Raw genomic sequence first — 19,989 nt, 5'->3', positions numbered from 1 at the left:
AATTTCACTACAACAGAGATTAAATGGTCACAAGCTGACAGCCAGTGACAAACTAGTAGTTGCTGTTCAACTGTCAGTTATTATTAGGAATTTGTGAATGTAAAAGTAAGCATGGCACATGCCACTGGAGCTAATAAAAGAAGGGAAAATCACCAATCAAAACATTAGTGACTCAGCCCCACACACCCTTTCTGGGCAAGACCAAGCAGTAAAATTGAGATAATCTCCTCTGAGTCCTCTGTTGGTCAGACTCAACCACGAATGTTGCATCTGAGCTGTCTAGATACACAAACCAGGGCAGTCCAATATGGAAAACAAGCTGTTGCCCATGTAGCAAGCGCCCTCTTTCCATGCATCTGATGAATCCAAAGGAATGGCAGAGACCAAAGCAGACTGACATCAGCAGTGTTGTGAGAGTTGCCGGTCAGCACCGAACTCAATGTACAGATGCTGTAAGGGCCCCAGCTCTGGATTTTCCATAGGGATCTACTCCCGAAGCCCTCCCCAAGAATGGGTATAGCCGCAAGGCAGCGGACATTTGAGATCAGAGTTTTCCTTCTCCTAGATGAGATGCCAGCCCTACTGATAAACTCAAAGTGAATGGCTTGAAGGTACCTGTAACCTTCCTTTCCCCCTTCTTCCGTCAGGAGAAACCATTCCGCCAGGTTTAGTAGATAAGCCATACGTGAAGCCCAGAAGCTGACATCATTATGGGAAGCTATTTATAGCTCCTGTCATTGGGAGCATTTAATAGATAGTGGGAGCTTGTCTCCGCTGTCTCCCCCGGCTCGAACAACCGTTAAGTAAGCAGTTAATCTCTTATTGCTGAAAATACCTAGGGTATGGAGATCACCTCCCTGAAGTTTAAAAATAAGTTCAGAGGCTGAAAAACCCCGGAGGGAAAGGGACGAGCTAACTAGCTCATGGTCTAGTTAGCTATTTTTCAATGCACTTCTCAGTGTCTGGATCTCAACAAAACTCATTACCACTTCTGTACAGAAATGACTCTCTCAGGGTAATTAAAGAAGTTAAGGATGATTTTCAGTTGAATCAAAAAGGCTTATTAAGTTGGAAAATTAGTGACAGGTCTGACAATTGGAAGAAATTTGTAAAGCAGCAGAGGATTACTGAGTGAAGGAAAAAGTAGGTTATGAGAGTGGAGTAAAATTAGGTGACATTAGGTATAGACAAAGAGCTTCTGACTGTTAAAAGGAACAAAGTTCAAAAGAAAAGTGGGGGAAAAAGAGCAGGTGAGTACAATTCTGAGGAAAGTGAAATTATCCATGTTGGCAGCAAGAACAGAAAAACAGAATGTCATTTGCATAGTGTGAGAGTAATGAATGTTGGTGCTCAGAGAGATCTGGCTATCCTCTTAACAGTGGAGGCAATGATTCTGAGAAAAGGGAATAACATTTTTACTGAAGATACATTGGGAAGAGGTATAGTCCAGATAACTGAGGGAATCAGTAGGTTTATAAAAATGTTTGTTGACAGTTTGTCTCCACAGATGGAGACAGAGAGATCAAGGAAAGGGAGGGAGGTGTCAGAGTTGGGCCAAGTGAACTTAGGGGCAGAGTGGAAGTTAGTAAAATTGACAAACTCAGTATGGATGCATGAAGCAGCACCAATTCCGTTGTCAATGTAGAGAAGGAAGAGTTGGGAAGCATAACTGGGGAAGGCTTTGAACATAGACTGATCTGCATAGCTGATGAAGAGGCAGGCATAGCTAGGGCAATGCAAATGCCCATGACTACGCCTCGAGTTTTGAGAAAGTGGGAGGAGCCGAAGGAAATATGGTTCAGGATGAGGATCAATTTTCAGACAGAGAAGAGGGGTGGTGGTAGGAGATTTGTTGATTCTTTTGTCAAGAAAGAAATGGAGAGCTTTGATGCCTTCCTGATGTGGGAATAGAAGTGTATAGGGAGTGGACATCCATGATGAAAATGAGGCGGTCAGGGCCAGGGAATTGAAAGTTACTGAGTAGACTGAGGGCATAAGAAGTCATACGGATGGATAGATAGGTTATTGATACCAATGAAAATTTCAGTGTCACAGTAGCATTACAAGTTCACAGATATACAAATATTAGAAGAGAAATAATAAATAGTAAAAGAATAAGTTACCTCAAACAGTCTTACAGGAGGGGTCATCACTCCCCTGGTTATAGGTTGACTTATTAGCCAAATGACCGAGGGTAAGAATAACCTCATATAGTGCTCTTTGGAACAGCACAGTTGTCTTAGTCTACTACTGAAAGTGCTCCCTTGTTCAGCCACGGTGGTGTGCAGAGGGTGAGGAACATTGTCCAGAATTGTCAGGATGTCCTGTTGTGTCCTTTGTTCTACAACAGCCTTCCAGCATGTCCAGTTTGACTCCTATAGCAGAGCCAGCCTTTCTTATCAGTTTATTGAGCCTGTCGGTATCACTCATGTTGCTACCATTGCCCCAGCACACCACCGCATAGAAGATTGCACTGGTGACAACAGACTGGTAGAACATGTGAAGGAGAGGCCCACATACTCCAAAGGACCTCAGTCTCCTCAGGAAGTAGAGGCCACTCTGGCCCTTCTTGTACACAGCCTCTGTGTTGGTGCTCCACTCAAGTCTGTCATCCAGGTGCACCCTCAGGTACTTGTAGGTCCTCACCACGTCCACGTCCTCACCATCAATAGTAACAGGGAGCAGTGCAGGCTTAGCCTTCCTAAAGTCCACCACCATCTCCTTTGTCTTACTGATGCTGAGCTACAGATGATTCAGCTTGCAACATTTGATAAAGTCCTCCACCAGGGCCCTGTATTCATCCTCCTGTCCTCACTTTCGACACCCAACTACTGCTGAGTCATTAGAGAATTTCCGCAGATAACATGACTCAGAGTTGTATCTAAAGTCAGAGGTATACAGGGCAAACAGGAAGGGAGTAAATATAGCCCCCTGTGGGAACCCAGCGCTGCTTTTAGCCATGTCTGATGCACAGCTCAGAAGCTGCACAAGCTGTGGTCTGCCAATCAGGTAGCCTGTTATCCAAAATAAAATGGAAGTGCCAACCTGCACTGAGAGGAGCTTTTCCACCAGCAGTGAGGACTGTATGGTATTGAACGCGATTGAGAAATCAAAACGCATGATTCTCAGCAGTGCTGCCCTGCTTATCCAAATGGAAGTAGGATCTGTTCAGCAGGTGGGTGACAGCATCATCCAATGTGTTCCTGATAGGCACACTGCAAGGAATCGAGGGCTGATCTGGCCAGGGGTCGGAGGTGAACTAGGATCAACCTTTCTAAGCCCTTCATGATGTATGAGGCCAGAGCCACTCAAAACCTTCAGTCAAGACTTCTGGTTGGCGCTTCTTCGGAACTGGGACCACACAGGATGTTTTCCACACAGTCGGGACCCTTTCTGGGCTGAGACTCGGAATGAAAATGTGCTGGAGAACACACAGCTGCTCAGCACATTCCTTCAGGATGTAGGTGGAAAGGGACTGAACCAAGGGGAACAGAATGGAATCAAGATATGAGGGCATGAGTTCAGTAGGGCAGGAGCAGGCAGAGACAATAGGCCTACCTGGGCAGTGGGCAGTGTGTTCATAGGGGGTAAGTTTCGAGGAGGAGAGGGGAGTGCTGAGCTCAAGACAGTTGATGTCTCATCAACAATTTGAGATGAAAAGATCCAGAGCGAACAGAGAACCAGATTGGGGTGTCCAAGAAGAGGAGGAGGGCTGAAGACAGGAGAAGGGGTCATCAGTGCAGGGTGTGGAATCCTTGCCAAAGCTGTGGGCTCGGAGATGGAGGCGATAGAAGAAGAGTTCAGCATCATGGCGGGTGCGGAGGTCACTTCAAAGTAAGTTAGGCCTCTCAGGAACTGTGAGACATACAAAATGAATGTCATGTTTAAATAAACAAAATATTAATTATTTGTGATAGGGATCATTATTTGGAGAGTGAACATGATGTTGGATTAACTAAACTATGAACCAGTCTTCAGGAAATGAAACATGTACACAATTTACCAACTGATATTTGTGACTAGTGAAACCATTCATGGGTGTGAGACATTCTGATTTTGGTCCTGTTAAAACTACATAGGGAAAGACAATAGACCAATGTTCCCGCTGTTACACTGGGAATACACTGAAAGGTGTATTCCTGCCGCTGTTCAGAACAAACCTCCTTTCTCACTTAACCTTCTGGTTAGTTCTATGTTCATAGCCATCCTTCAAACAAAACGGGTGTATTTTGGATGTCTATAGCTCTTTGAAATAGACATAGTCATAGTCATAGTCATACCTTATTGATCCGGAGGAAACTGGATTTTCAGTACATCTGTATTGAATATTCAAAAGGATTCTGCTGGTTGGGGCATGCAACTATTTTAAGTATGAAATTCTGTAAAATTACCTGACCATATTCAAATGTTAAAGTCAAGTAGGTGATAATAGCAATTGGAACTGTAGTTAATCATACATTATGAATTGATTATGGGGAGCAAGAACATGGCAGACCAATTGAATAATTACTTTGGTTCTGTCTTCACTAAGGAGGACATAAATAATCTTCCAGAAATAGTAGGGGACAGAGGGTCCAGTGAGATGGAGGAACTGAGCGAAATACATGTTAGTAGGGAAGTGGTGTTAGGTAAATTGAAGGGATTGAAGGCAGATAAATCCCCAGGGCCAGATGGTCTGCATCCTAGAGTGCTTAAGGAAGTAGCCCAAGAAATAGTGGATGCATTAGTGATAATTTTTCAAAACTCGTTAGATTCTGGACTAGTTCCTGAGGATTGGAGGGTGGTTAATGTAACCCCACATTTCAAAAAAGGAGGGAGAGAGAAACCGGGGAATTATAGACCGGTTAGCCTAATGTCGGTGGTGGGGAAACTGCTGGAGTCAGTTATCAAAGATGTGATAACAGCACATTTGGAAAGCGGTGAAATCATCGGACAAAGTCAGCATGGATTTGTGAAAGGAAAATCATGTCTGACGAACCTCATAGAATTTTTTGAGGATGTAACTAGTAGAGTGGATAGGGGAGAACCAGTGGATGTGGTATATTTGGATTTTCAAAAGGCTTTTGACAAGGTCCCACACAGGAGATTAGTGTGCAAACTTAAAGCACATGGTATTGGGGGTAAGGTATTGATGTGGATGGAGAATTGGTTAGCAGACAGGAAGCAAAGAGTGGGAATAAACAGGACCTTTTCAGAATGGCAGGCGGTGACTAGTGGGGTACCGCAAGGCTCAGTGCTGGGACCCCAGTTGTTTACAATATATATTAATGACTTGGATGAGGGAATTAAATGCAGCATCTCCAAGTTTGCGGATGACACGAAGCTGGGTGGCAGTGTTAGCTGTGAGGAGGATGCTAAGAGGATGCAGAGTGACTTGGATAGGTTGGGTGAGTGGGCAAATTCATGGCAGATGCAATTTAATATGGATAAATGTGAAGTTATCCACTTTGGTGGCAAAAATAGGAAAACAGATTATTATCTGAATGGTGGCCGATTAGGAAAAGGGGAGGTGCAACGAGACCTGGGTGTCATTATACACCAGTCATTGAAAGTGGGCATGCAGGTACAGCCGGCGATGAAAAAGGCGAATGGTATGCTGGCATTTATAGCGAGAGGATTCGAGTACAGGAGCAGGGAGGTACTACTGCAGTTGTACAAGGCCTTGGTGAGACCACACCTGGAGTATTGTGTGCAGTTTTGGTCCCCTAATCTGAGGAAAGACATCCTTGCCATAGAGGGAGTACAAAGAAAGTTCACCAGATTGATTCCTGGGATGGCAGGACTTTCATATGAAGAAAGACTGGATGAACTGGGCTTGTACTCGTTGGAATTTAGAAGATTGAGGGGGGATCTGATTGAAACGTATAAAATCCTAAAGGAATTGGACAGGCTAGATGCAGGAAGATTGTTCCCGATGTTGGGGAAGTCCAGAACGAGGGGCCACAGTTTGAGGATAAAGGGGAAGCCTTTTAGGACCGAGATTAGGAAAAACTTCTTCACACAGAGAGTGGTGAATCTGTGGAATTCTCTGCCACAGGAAACAGTTGAGGCCAGTTCATTGGCTATATTTAAGAGGGAGTTAGATATGGCCCTTGTGGCTAAAGGGATCAGGGGGTATGGAGGGAAGGCTGGGGCGGGGTTCTGAGTTGGATGATCAGCCATGATCATAATAAATGGCGGTGCAGGCTCGAAGGGCCGAATGGCCTACTCCTGCACCTATTTTCTATGTTTCTATGTTTCTATAAAGTCTGCAGATGCTGGAAATCCAAAGGAACACACACAAAATGCTAAAGGAACTTAGCAGGTCAGGCAGCATCTATGGAAATAAATAGATAGTCAACTTCTCGGGGCGAGAAACTGTAGTAATTTGCTTATTGTTATCTTTGAGGTGAAGAAGTGTAAAACATTGTATCAGGAGAGTGAGATCCTCTTGGACCCTCCCTCTCCTGGAGGTTCGCTACGTGATATTTCCCAGTCCTGACTTCTACAAGGTTCAGTTTTAGTCAGTCACTCCAACTTGCATGGTGTAATTGTGGGCAATTGATTGACATACCAGGAGAATCCACAGCATCACACTGAAATGATTACAAAACAGAAGAAATTGTCATCTTAATGATATCATACATGCAGATAACTTGAAAACCAATAAGCTTATAAGTCAGTGGAGCACAAGTTACTCCTTTAGAAAATGGCAATTAAACAGAATTCAAATGGGGAAATATAGTAAAATCACTATAGACAGTGCCAGAGGTGACAGCAAGACAATTGTTGCAACAATATCAAATCTTCTAATTGGAATAATCCAGAGGAAAAAATAACACAAGATTCAGATGTTGTCATCAAATGTTCCTATCAGTCCTGTCATATAAATAAATATAAACCCTGCAAATAAATATCGCTCAACACATCTCCTTCCAGTCATTGTGTTTTTAAGGACAAAAAGAGAAGGCAGCACCTTAGCAACACGAACAGCAGGGAACAGAATGAATGACAGAATTGTGTAATTGAGGTTCATTTTGATCATCTGAAAACTTTCTGAGGAATGTCATGGGAGGCACAGGAAACTGGAAGGTCAGAAAATTTCTCATGCTGTGAGATATAGTACTGAGCAAAAGTCATAGCTACATACAGAATATATAGCTAGAGTGCCTGAAATTTTTGCACAGAACTGTAGTTGCCAATGTGGAGCAGAGAGTGAGTTTGTAAATCTGGCAGGAATGGTGAGGGTGCGCACTGCGGGAGGGGTGTTGGACAGGTGCCGGGGCGGGGAATAGCGCAGGTGCAGACACACCCAGCCTTGAGACACTAGGTAAGGTAATTTGATTCCAAACAATTGGTTTATTGCTTACTACGGGATGTCTCTCTGCTGCTTTTCGCTCCTCGAAAAAGCATCAGGTGTGATCAGAAGTGGAGAGAGTGAGCAGTTTCAAGTTCCTGGGTCTCAAGATCTCTGAGGACTTAACCTGGTCCCAACATATTGATGCAGTTATAAACAAGGCAAGACAGTGACTATACTTCATTAGGAGTTTGAAGAGATTTGGTATGTCAACGAAAACACTCAAAAACCTCTATAGGTGTACCATGGAGAGCATTCTAACAGGCTGCATCACTGTCTGGTATGGGGTGGGGGCTACTGCACAGGATCAAAAGAAGCTACAGAGTTTCATAAATCTAGTCGGCTCCATCTTGCATACTAGCCTACAAAGTACCCAAGACATCTTCAAGGAGTGGTGTCTCAGTAAGGCAGCATCTATTATTAAGGACCCATGGCATGCCCTTTTCTCTCTGTTACCATCAGATAGGAGGTACAGAAGCTTGAAGACACACACTCAGCGATTCAGGAAAGCTTTCTCCCCTTTGCTATCCAATTCCTAAATGGACATTGAACCCAAGAATACTACCTCACTTTTATAATATACATTATTTCTGTTTTTGCACGGTTTTTTATCTGTTCAATATACATATACTGTATTTGATTTATTTATTTGAATATGAATGTGAAGTTATCCACTTTGGTAGCAAAAATAGGAAAACAGATTATTATCTGAATGGTGGCCGATTAGGAAAAGGGGAGGTGCAACGAGACCTGGGTGTCATTATACACCAGTCATTGAAAGTGGGCATGCAGGTACAGCAGGCGGTGAAAAAGGCGAATGGTATGCTGGCATTTATAGCGAGAGGATTTGAGTACAGGAGCAGGGAGGTACTACTGCAGTTGTACAAGGCCTTGGTGAGACCACACCTGGAGTATTGTGTGCAGTTTTGGTCCCCTAATCTGAGGAAAGACATCCTTGCTATAGAGGGAGTACAAAGAAGGTTCACCAGATTGATTCCTGGGATGGCAGGACTTTCATATGAAGAAAGACTGGATGAACTGGACTTGTACTCGTTGGAATTTAGAAGATTGAGGGGGGATCTGATTGAAACGTATAAAATCCTAAAGGGATTGGACAGGCTAGATGCAGGAAGATTGTTCCCGATGTTGGGGAAGTCCAGAACAAAGGGTCACAGTTTGAGGATAAAGGGGAAGCCTTTTAGGACCGAGATTAGGAAAAACTTCTTCACTCAGAGAGTGGTGAATCTGTGGAAATCTCTGCCACAGGAAGCAGTTGAGGCCAGTACATTGGCTATATTTAAGAGGGAGTTAGATATGGCCCTTGTGGCTACGGGGATCAGGGGGTATGGAGGGAAGGCTGGGGCGGGGTTCTGAGTTGGATGATCAGCCATGATCATAATAAATGGCGGTGCAGGCTCGAAGGGCCGAATGGCCTACTCCTGCACCTATTTTCTGTTTCTATGTTTCTATTTATTATTTATTCTTCTCTATATTATGTATTGCATTGAACTGCTGCTGCTAAGTTAACAAATTTCATGACACATGTTGGTGATAATAAACCTGATCCTGATTTCCCCTCTCCCTGCCCCCTTTCCATTTTTAGTCCACAATAGAGACCCAGATCAGAATCAGGTTTATCATCACTCACATATGTCATGAAATTTGTTTTTTTTTTGTGGCAGCAGGACATTAGAATACATAAAATTACTACAGTACTGTGAAAAAGTCTTAGGCACCCTAGTTATATATATGTGTCTAAGACGTTTGCAAAGTTCTGCAGGTGAAAATGGGAAAATGATTATTTTTCTGATCTGACGTTCTTAATTGGACATAATTAAGCAAAAATGTGACAGTACTTGTGTATTTAATATTTCAGTAATACTTGAGTAATCTTCTAAATATGATGTTGATTAAGCATTCTTTCTTTGTTTCAAGAATTCATTACTGGTTATATGTAATAACAAGTGAATTGCACACGTCATCACACTACCACATGATATATGAAGATGGCTCACTTAAAATAAACACAAAGTTAGAGTCACGTTTCAGACTCCTGTGTCTTCCTTTGAATTGGTTTAACATATTGAAGACATAAGAGTAAAAGGAGCGGTAGAAGGATGAGTAAGAGAATACCTCAGTGAACTAAATGCACCCTCCCAAAATCCAGAAGCACAAACGAGAAGAAGAAAAAGGAAAGAGAAGAAAGATGTCCAGAGCTGTCAGAACTTCTTCCTACAGTCTCAGAGTTAGCTCCTACAATCACCATGGAGGAAGCACAAGGACCTGTGATTTTCTTCACATACAGAAGTCTCATCTGCCAAGCAGAGTGATCTCACTCGTTATGAGAGATGTTAACCCACATGAATAAGAAATACTCCATAGTGATTAAATCTTTAGACCTGAATGGGACAATTTAAAATTTACGATGCTGTGGATGTATGTAGTAGTTGTATTTTATGGTATGCTGTGTATATAGTTGAGATGCATTCTCCATTGAGTTGGTGTTTATAATAAGCAGGGAGAAGTGTTGTGTATTTAATATTTCAGTAATATTTGAGTAATCTTGGAGCACCACACACAAAATACTGAAGGAACTCAGCAGACCAGGCAGCATCTATGGAAAACAGCACAGTTGAGTAGATTTAACAGGTGGGGGGAGGAAAGAGAGAAACACCAGGTGACGGGTGAAACCTGGAGGGGAAGGGATGAAGTGAAGAACTGGGAAGTTGATTGGCGAAAGAGACAGAAGGCCGTGGAAGAAAGAAAAAGGAAGAAGGAGCAGCAGAGGGAGGCGATGGGCAGGCAAAGAGATAAGGTGAGAGATAAAAAAGGGAAGGGAAATAGAGAAGGTAGGGGGAGGGTTTGGGGGGGCATTACTGAATGTTTGAGAAATTGATGTTCATGCCATTTGGTTGGAGGCTACCCAAATGGAATATAAGATATTGTTCCTTCATCCTTAGTGTGGCCTCATCTCGACAGTGGAGGAGGCCATAGATGGACATACGGAATAGGAATGGGATCGAAATTAAAATGGGTGACCACTGGGAGATTCCACTTGTTCTGGCGGATGGAGCCTAGATGCTCGGTGAAGCGTTCTCCCAATCTATGTCGGGTCTCACTGATGTACAGGAGGTCACAGTGGGAGCACTAAACACAGTGAATGACCCCAACAGGCTCACAGGTGAAGTGTCGCCTCACCTGGAAGGTCTGTTTAGGGCCCCGGATGGTAGTGAGGGAGGAGGTGTAGGGGTAGGTGCAGCATTTGTTCTGCTTGAGATCCAAGATTTTCCATTAAGCAATTGTCCCACTCCTGTACATTCCACTGGTACCATTTCCCATGTCCAATTTCAGCTCAGAACTACCACTATATTAATATTGGGTTTACAATATCCAAATATGTGCTTAATGTCTTTCATAAGTATCGATCAGGTCTTGAGTACAATAGTTTATTGTTGCTTGCAAAATAAGTTCAAGATCTAATCACATAAAATATATCCATAACACTAACAGCTGGCATACAGTATTTTGTTTGTGTAAATGAAACACCTTTCAGCTTCATTACATCCACCTTAGAGTCACAGTAGATGAAGTAGCTACTAGGAATCTGCTCTTGGTGAATCGCAAGCCAACAAACTGTATCTGAAGTTCAAAACATTCTGCTTAATGTCATATATACACTTTGTTATCACTATGGTGAGCTGATCTGGTAGTAACTCGGGCTTTTTGGAATATCTTTACAAAGAGATGTGTCAGCTGCATAAAAATCGATGAGCCGAGCTCCTAACTTTCCAATTCCTTTGCTGCAGGACATACTATCACCAGTATGTAATTAGTCAGAATCATGCACCATACAGAATGAACAGATGGATTCCCTGATCAATCTAATAACTATGTCGGTGGATAATTGCTAGCTTCTCCACCCCCTCTCCCTCCATGTTACAACCATTCAGACCTCTCAAAGGACATTATAGTCCCAAATGAAGCGGCCAAAACAAGGCTGTTTTTGTCCTGGCTACCACATTTCAGGAGGTGGTCAATCCATATCACAAGAGAGCGGTGGCAGAGACAGACTGACTGACTGCTAAGCAGACAAAAAGAACACTATAAGACCATAAGACATAGGAGCAGAATTAGGTCATTCGGCCCATCGAGTCTGCTCTGCCATTTCATCTTAGCTGATCCATTTTTCTTCTCAGCCCCAATCTCCTGCCTTCTGCCCTTATCCCTTCAGCCCTGACTAAGCAAGAATCTATCAACCTCTGCCTCAGACTTAACCCCACAGCTGCCTGTGGCAATAAATTCCATAGATTCACCACTCTCTGGTGAGAGAAATTCCTCCTCAACTCCATTCTGAAAGGACACCCTTCTATTTTAAGGCTGTGTCCTCTGACTTTAGACACTCCCACCATAGGAAACATCCTCTCCACATCTAATCTATCAAGATCCTTCACCATTTGATAGGTTTCAATGAGGTCACCTCGCATACTTCTGAATTCTAGTTAATACAGGCCCAGAGCCATCAAATGCTCTTCATATAAGAAGCCATTCAATCCTGCAATCATTTCTGTGAGCAACATACACTAAATGCTTGAGGACCTCAACAGGGCAGGCAGCATCTATAGAAAACAGTAGTCGATGTTTTGGGCTGAAGGGTTTTGGCCCAAAGTGTTAACTGTACTCTCTTCCATTAATGCTGCCTGGCCTGCTGAGTTTCTCCAGCATTCTGTGTGTGTTACTTGGATTTTCAGCATCCGCATATATTCTCTCGTTTACCATTTTCGTCAACCTCCTTTGAACTCTCTTCAGTTTCAGCATATCCTTTCTAAGGGGCCCAAAACTGCTCACAATACTCTCAATGAGGCCTCACCAGTGCTTTATAAATTCTCAACGTTGCATCCTTGCTTTTGTATTCTAGTCCTCGCGAAATGAATGCTAACATCGTATTTACCTTCCTCACCACAGACTCAATATGCAAATTAACCTTCATGGAATCCTGCACAAGGATTCCAAAGTCCCTTTGCATCTGTTTTTTGTATTTTCTCTCCATTTAGAAAATAGTCAGCCCATTTATTTCTTCAACCAAAATTCATGACCATACGCTTCACGACTTGGTATTCCATCTGCCACTTCTTTGCCCATTCTCCTAATCTGTCTAACTCCTTCTGTAGCCTTTCTACTTCCTCAAACCTTGGCAACAATGCCATCATCCCAATACTGGCATATAATGGAAAAAGAATCTGTCTCAACAAAGACCCCTGTGGAACACCACTGGTTACCAGCAGTCAGCATAAAAGGTTGCATTTATTCCCACTTTTTGCTTCCTACCAGGCAGCCACTGCTTTATCCATGCTAGAATCTTTCCTGTAATACGATCGGCTTGTAGCTTATTAAGCAGCCTCATGTGTGACACCTTGTCAAAGGCCTTCTGAAAATCCAAATACACACCACCAATCGATTCTCCTTTGTCTATCTTGCTTGTTATTTCTTCAAAGAATAGCAACAGATTTGTCAGGCAAGATTTTTCCTTGAGGAAATGATGCTGACTATGGCCGATTTTCTCATGTGCCTCCAAGTACTTCAAAACCCCTTCTTTAACAATTGACTCCGACATCTCCCCAACCACTGAGGTCAGACTAACTGGCCTATAGCTTCCTTTCCTCTGTCTCTCTCCCTTGTGGACTGACATTTGCAATTTTCCAATCTTCCAGAACTATTCCAGAATCTAGTGATTCTTGGAAGATCATTACTAATGCCTCCACAATCTTTTCAGGCACCTCTATCAGAACCCTAAAGTGTACAGCATTTGGTCCAGGTGACGTATCTACCGTCAGACCTTTCAGTTTCCCAAGTAATAGTAACTTCGCACACGTCAGGACCCCTAACACCTGGAACTTCCACCATACTGCTTGTGTCTTCTACAGTGAAGACTGATGCAAAATACTATTTATTGCATCCGCCATGTTGTTTTCTCCCATTACTATCTTTCTAGCATCGTTTTCCAGCCTCTCTTTTATACTTATAGCTGAAGAAACTTTAATATTATTTGTGAGCTCACTTTCATATTCCATCTTTACCTTCTTAATCACACTTTAGTTGCCATCTGTTGGTATTCCCTTTACTGCACCATAAACTAGTCCATCTGATTTTATCTTCGGCTTCTCAAATTTCAGGATGAATTCCACCATATTAAGATCACTTGATCCTGAGGGTTCTTTTAGCTTAAGCTCTCTAATCAATTCCAGATCATTACACAATACCCAATCCAGTATAACTGATCCCCTAGTGGGCTTAGCCATGAGCTGCTCTAAAAGGCCATTTTGTAGGCATTCTAGAGATTCCCCCTCTTGAGATCCAGCACCAACCTGATTTTCCCAATCTACCTACATATTGAAATCACCCATGACTTTTGTAAAATTGCCCTTTTGGCATGCGTTGGAGGGGAGGAGAAGATGGCGGCGCGACGCAGTGCATACGGCCGTTCCGGATTGATATCGTATTTGTTAAATAGGGACCGTGCACAATCCTGATTTGATGGAGACAGCTGTGAGAAGCACAGAGGAACATCTGGAGAAACTTCTGAAATGCCTGCTTCGCTGCCACTGCTACTGTGCGATCAAGAATCTCTGGAGGGGAAGGCCCCAAATCCTTGGCTTTGCCTGTTGCCTGTTGCCGGGGCCGGGGTCGAAGCGCTCGGCAGAGATGGTGCTCGGTGCTCGGTGTCAGAGGGCTGGTCAGAGGCTCAAAGTTTTCGGACAGACTCAGAATCAGACTGTGCTCAGGGTCTTCCAGAATGCTGCATCGGCAAGTTTGCGGTGCTAGAAGTTCATGGCAGGGAGAGTTTCTCCCTTCAACTGTCTGCGTGAGATGATGGGACTTTCAAGAGACTTTGAGACTTTTTTTTACCGTGCCCATGGTCTGTTCTTCATCAAATTGCAGTATTGTTTTGCACTGTTGTAACTATATGTTATAATTTTGTGGTTTTTGTCAGTTTTTTTAGTCTTGGTTTGTCTTGTGTTTCTGTGATATCATTCTGGAGGAACAAATTGTATCATTTCTTAATGCATGCATTACTAAATGACAATAAAGAAGGACTGCGTGTCCTCATAATCTAATCTAATTTTCTATCTCCCATTGTAGTTTGTTGACCACATCCTTACTACTGTTTGGAAGGTCTTTTTACTCTTGCATTTATCAACAGAGCAAAGCCACCCCCTCTGCCTTCCTGCCTGTCCTATTGATACAATGTGCATCCTTGGACATCAAGCTCCCAGCTATACTCTTCTTTCAGCCATGATTCAGTCATGCCTACAACATCATACATGCCAATTTGCAACTGTGCTACAAGTTCATCTACCTTATTCCCCATACGGTGTACATTCAAGTATAACACCTCCAGTCCTGTATCCCCCTTTTCAATTCTGTCCACCTTTTACATTGCAACTCGTCCTGTTGACTGCAATTTTGCCCTATCATCAACCTCCCCTTGCTAGGAGTCTCACTATGCACTCCCTTTTGTACAGGTCATAAATTCCCTAGAAGAAATCGTAATAATCAACAAATATGAACCCCTGCCCCTGCACCAGTTCCTCAGTCATGCATTCTCCTACCAAGTTATTCTATCTTTACCCTCACTGGCTTGTGGCACAGCAATCCAAAGATTACTACATTGGAAGTCCTGTATCTCAGCTTTCTACCTCGCTCTCTAAAATCTCTCTTCAGGATCTCCTTACCTTGTCTACCTTTGTCATTGGTCTCAATATGCACAAAGGCATCTGGCTGCTCACCCTCACCCTTGAGTATGCCATAGATCCAGTTCGAGACATCCCTGACCCTGGCACCAGGGAGACAACATTCTATCCGGATGTCTCTGTCATACCTGTAGAACCTCGTCTCTGTTCCTCTGACTAAGGAATCTCCTATCTACACTGTAGTTCTCTTCACCTCTCTGCTCTTCTGGGCTACAGCACCAAACTCAGTGCCAGAGACCTGGTCACTGTGGCTCCACCCCGGTAGGTTGTCCCCCTCAATAGTTTCTAAAATTATATATTTATTATTGAGGGGTATGGCCACAGGTATACTCTGTGCTGGCTGTGCATTTCCCCTCTTTCTCCTGAGAGTCATCCAGTGACTTCTCTCTTGCAATCTAGGGGTAAAAACCTCCCCGTAGGTCCTGTCTGTTACCTTCTCGTTCTCCTGTATGAGTTGAAGGTCATCAAGCTGAAGCTTCGATTCCTTAATATGTTCTCTCAGGAGCTGCAGCTCAGTGCATCTGGTGCAGAAGTGTTTATCTGGGAGATTGGAAGTCTTCCAGGCTTCCCACATCTCACACAAAGTACAAAACACTGTACCTGGAGCAATTCTCACTATACTGTGCACTGATGATGAGGAATGAACACATAAGAACTGAGGGTAACTTACATGACATTCTACCTCACCCAAATCTGATGTCGCCAAAGCCTGATCACCTGGACAATAGCAATACCTATGTAAGGCTGCTGTTTATTGATTACAGCTCAGCGTTCAACACAATCATACCTTTAGTTACAATCAACAAGCTCCAAAACCTTGACCTCAGTACCTCCCTCTGCAACTGGATCCTTGACTTCCTCATTGAGCGATCACTGTCTGTGCAGATCGGAAATAACACCTCCTCCTCGCTGACAATCAACACTGGTGCACCTCAAGGATGCACGCTTAGCCCACTGCTCTACTCTCTCAACACTCACAACTGAGTGGCCAGACACAGCTCAAGTGGCATCTATACATTTGCCGATGATACAGCTATTATTGGCAGTATTTCAGATGAGGCAACAATGAGGCATCCAGGGGTGAGGTAGATCCCCCGGTTGAATGGTGTTGCGATAGCAAACTTGCACTCAACATCAGTAAGACCAAAGAATTTTCTGCGGACTTCAGGATGGAGAAGTTGAGAGAACACACATCTGTCCTCATCAAGGGATCAGCAGTCAAAAGGGTGAGGAATTTCAAGTTTCTGGATGTCAACATCTCTAAAGATCTATCCTGGGTGCAACATATTGATGAAATTATAAAGCAGGCACAACAGCAGTTATATTTCATTGATAGTTTGAGGAGAATTGGTATGATACCAAAGACTCTCGCAAATTGCTACAGATATACCATGGAGAGCATTCTAACTGTTTGCGCCACCACCTGGTATGGAGGGGTCACTGCACAAGATAGTGAAAAGCTGTAGGGAGTTGTAAACTCAGGCAGCTCCATTAGCAGAGCAGACTCGATGGGCCGAATGGCCTACTTCTGCTCCTTTCTCTTGTGATCTCGTGATCATTATGGGCACTAGCCTCCCCACCTCCCCAGCATCGAGGACACCTTCAAAAGGTGATGCCTCAAGGATTCCCCATCACCCAGGCATGCTCTCTTATTGTTACCATTAAGGAGAAGGTACAGTCAGTCAAAAAAAGCCCCCGTTAATCCCACTCTTTGCCTCCTGCCTGTCAGCTAATTTTCTACCATGTTAGAATCTTTGCTGTAATACCATGGGTTCTACAAATGTCCTTCATGTGTGGCACCTTGTCAATGGTCTTCTGAAAATCCAAATAAACAACACTCACTGACTCTCCTTGAATCTGACCGTGCATTATTTTCCCCAAAACTATTCATAGCTGAAAATGGCTCAGAGAACAAAATGTCCTTTAAGAGTGCAGAGAAGATTTACTAGGATGTTGCCGGTTCTTCAGGAGTTGAGTTACAGGGAAAGATTGAACAGGTTAAGACTGTATTCCTTGAAGTGTAAAAGAATGAGGGGGGGATTTGATAGATGTTTACAAAATTATGAGGGGTGTAGACAAGGTAAATGTGAATAGGCTCTTTCCACTTAGATTAGGAGCGATAAATACAAGAGGACATGGCTTTAGGGTGAAAGAGGAAAGGTTTAGGGGGAACATTAGGGGGAACTTCTTCAATCAGAGAGTGGTGGGAGCGTGGAACGAGCTGCCACCTGACACGGTGAATGCAGACTCACTCTTAAGTTTTAAGAATAAACTGGATAGGTACATGGATGGGAGAGGTCTTGAGAGTTATGGATTAGATGCAGGTCTATAGGACTAGCGGAATAATGTTTTGGCACAAACTAGAAGGGCTGAGTGGCCTGTTTTCTGTGCTGTAGTGTTCTACGGTTCTATGGGTGGGTTTCTAAAAAGGCTGTCTGTTCTTGTTGGGAAGGAGTCATACTTTGAAGTAACAAGAAAGACAGAGAGCGATGTCTGTGCAGAGTGGGAGCCATTAAAAGCAAAAGGGAGAAGAGGATGTGCATTCATGGGACATTGGTACCTGCATTGGAAAGGAGGGACATGTTCCAAGAGGATGGGCTCCAGCTGATGCATGCGAGGACCAGGATCCTGGCGAATTGTATAACTATGGCTGTGGATAGGGCTTTGAACTAAATAGTAGGTGGGTGGGTATAACAGTGAGGATAAAGTAAAAGGGAAGGAGAGTGAAAGAGAGGTACAGAGGTCTCTAAAATAAAGAAAAAGGCAAAAAGTTTAGAAATCGATAAGGATTTAACTTCCAATAGTATGGGAGCAAAGTTGCAAAGGGTGATGAATAAAGCTAGTATATTTGAATGCACGCAATATATGGAATAAGGTAGATGATTTTGTAGTGCAGTTAGAGATTGGAAGGTATGACATTCACTGAGTTGTGGCTTGAAGAAGATCACAGTTGCGAGCTTAATAAGATACAGAACACATTGTATCAGAAGGGCAGACAGGTGGGCAGTGGGGGTGGTTCTGCTGGTAATACATTAAATCAAATCAACTCCTTAAGAAGAAGGGACATAGGATCAGAAGAAATGGAATCCTTGTGGATAGAATTAGGAAACTGCAAGAGTAAAAAGACCCTAATGGGAATTATATACAGATCCCTGAACAATAGCCAGGATGAGGGGTACAAATTACAACAGGTGATAGAAAAGGCATGTAAAGAGGGATATGTTACAATGGTCATGGGGGATTTCGTATGCAGGTAGATTTGAAAAATCAGGTTGGTGCTGGATGCTAAGAAAAGGAATTTATAGTGTGATGGCATTGGGGTTGCTATCCATGAATTTCTGAATGCAAATGTTAAGTTCTATCCAGAGAGTTACGGGTCCCCTTGCAAAAGAGAGATTTTAAGGTAGCCACCTACTCTTCAAAGGCTAGATCATTCCACAGCAAGTTTAGTTCCCAACCCCCTTTATTTGAGCAGTGGGTTCCCACTCCCTAGCCAAGGAGGATGCCCCCTTTTTGAAGCATGCAAAAAAACTCAGTGTTTTGCATCGAAAAATTCAGGACTCAGTAGATAAGCCCTCTATTATATCCTCTCTGACTGGAGCTGCAATATTGTACCTGATTGACAGACAATCCCCTTCCACTTTTATCTCCTCCTCTATCTTTTCTAAAGCATCAAAGTCCTGAAACATTAAACATCCATTACTGTTCTTCCAAATAAGATCATAGTTCCATGTATTAATCTATGCTCTAAATTCATCACCCTTACCCATAACATTTTTTAGCATTGAAAAACATACACTTCAAACTATAAACATGAGAAATTCTTCAGATGCTGGAAAGTTGTTAGAGGAACTCAACAGGTCAAACAGTATCCATAGAAATGAACAGACAGTCTATGTTTCAGACCAAGACTTTTCTTCAGGACTGACAATGAAGGGGGAAATGCTAGAATAAAAAGTTGGAGGGAGGGAAGAGAGGCTAGCTGAAAGGTGATAGGTGATGTCAGGTGGTTTGGAACAGTCAAAGGCTGGAGAAGAAGAAACTGATAGGAGAGAAAAGTGGAGCATAGGAGAAAGGGAAGGAAGAGAGGATACAGGAGGAAGTGATAGGTAGGTGAGAAACCATGCATCATATTGTGCCTATGTTCCTGCTCATTCTTACTGTTCATGACACTTACCTTCCTCTCAAACCCTCCACCTTTTGACTTAGTTCCTAACCCCCTGCAAAGTTAGTTTAAACCCTCCTAAGTATCACTAAAAATTTCCCAGCCAGGATATTGATTCGCCTCCAGTTAAAAGATAACCTATCAAGTTGTATAAAACTATGAGAAATCTAAATTAAATAGGAAGAATTTATTCCTTTCAATCGATGTTTTAGGAATCCACATTTAAAGCGAAGTATATAAGAACTAAGGGATATTTTTCCACCCAAACGAAGTAGGTGTTGGAACTCACTGCATTCATGATGGAGCATAACCTGGTAGCACATTTATATGGTACCTCAATGTGGACTTGAAATGCCGTGACCGATAAAGTTTTGGTCCTGGTGCTGAGGATGAGATTGCTTCGGGTGGTTTTTCAATTCCCACAGGCATATTGATGGTTTGAACATTTCCTATGTCATGATTTACCTTCAATTTGATCTCAGTATTTTTTTAACACTGGGGTTTTAACCCCCTCCCCACATCTCTCAGATGCCATCATCCTTCAAATGATGTTCTGGGAAATCAGACTTTCATAAACTTCAAAATGCAGATATTATAGGGGTTGAAATTCTATCTCTGAAAAGCATGCTGGATACAGCATTGAACTCTGCACTTCAATCACCTTAATGCAGTGCATTCTTCAAACACATGCTAGCATTTACAGCAAGTGGGCAGATGGAGTGGAAGAAGGCAATCACAGA

Source organism: Mobula birostris, chromosome 10 (assembly GCF_030028105.1).
Source record: "Mobula birostris isolate sMobBir1 chromosome 10, sMobBir1.hap1, whole genome shotgun sequence".
NCBI lineage: Eukaryota > Metazoa > Chordata > Chondrichthyes > Myliobatiformes > Myliobatidae > Mobula > Mobula birostris.
This window is presented reverse-complemented; position numbering follows the sequence as displayed.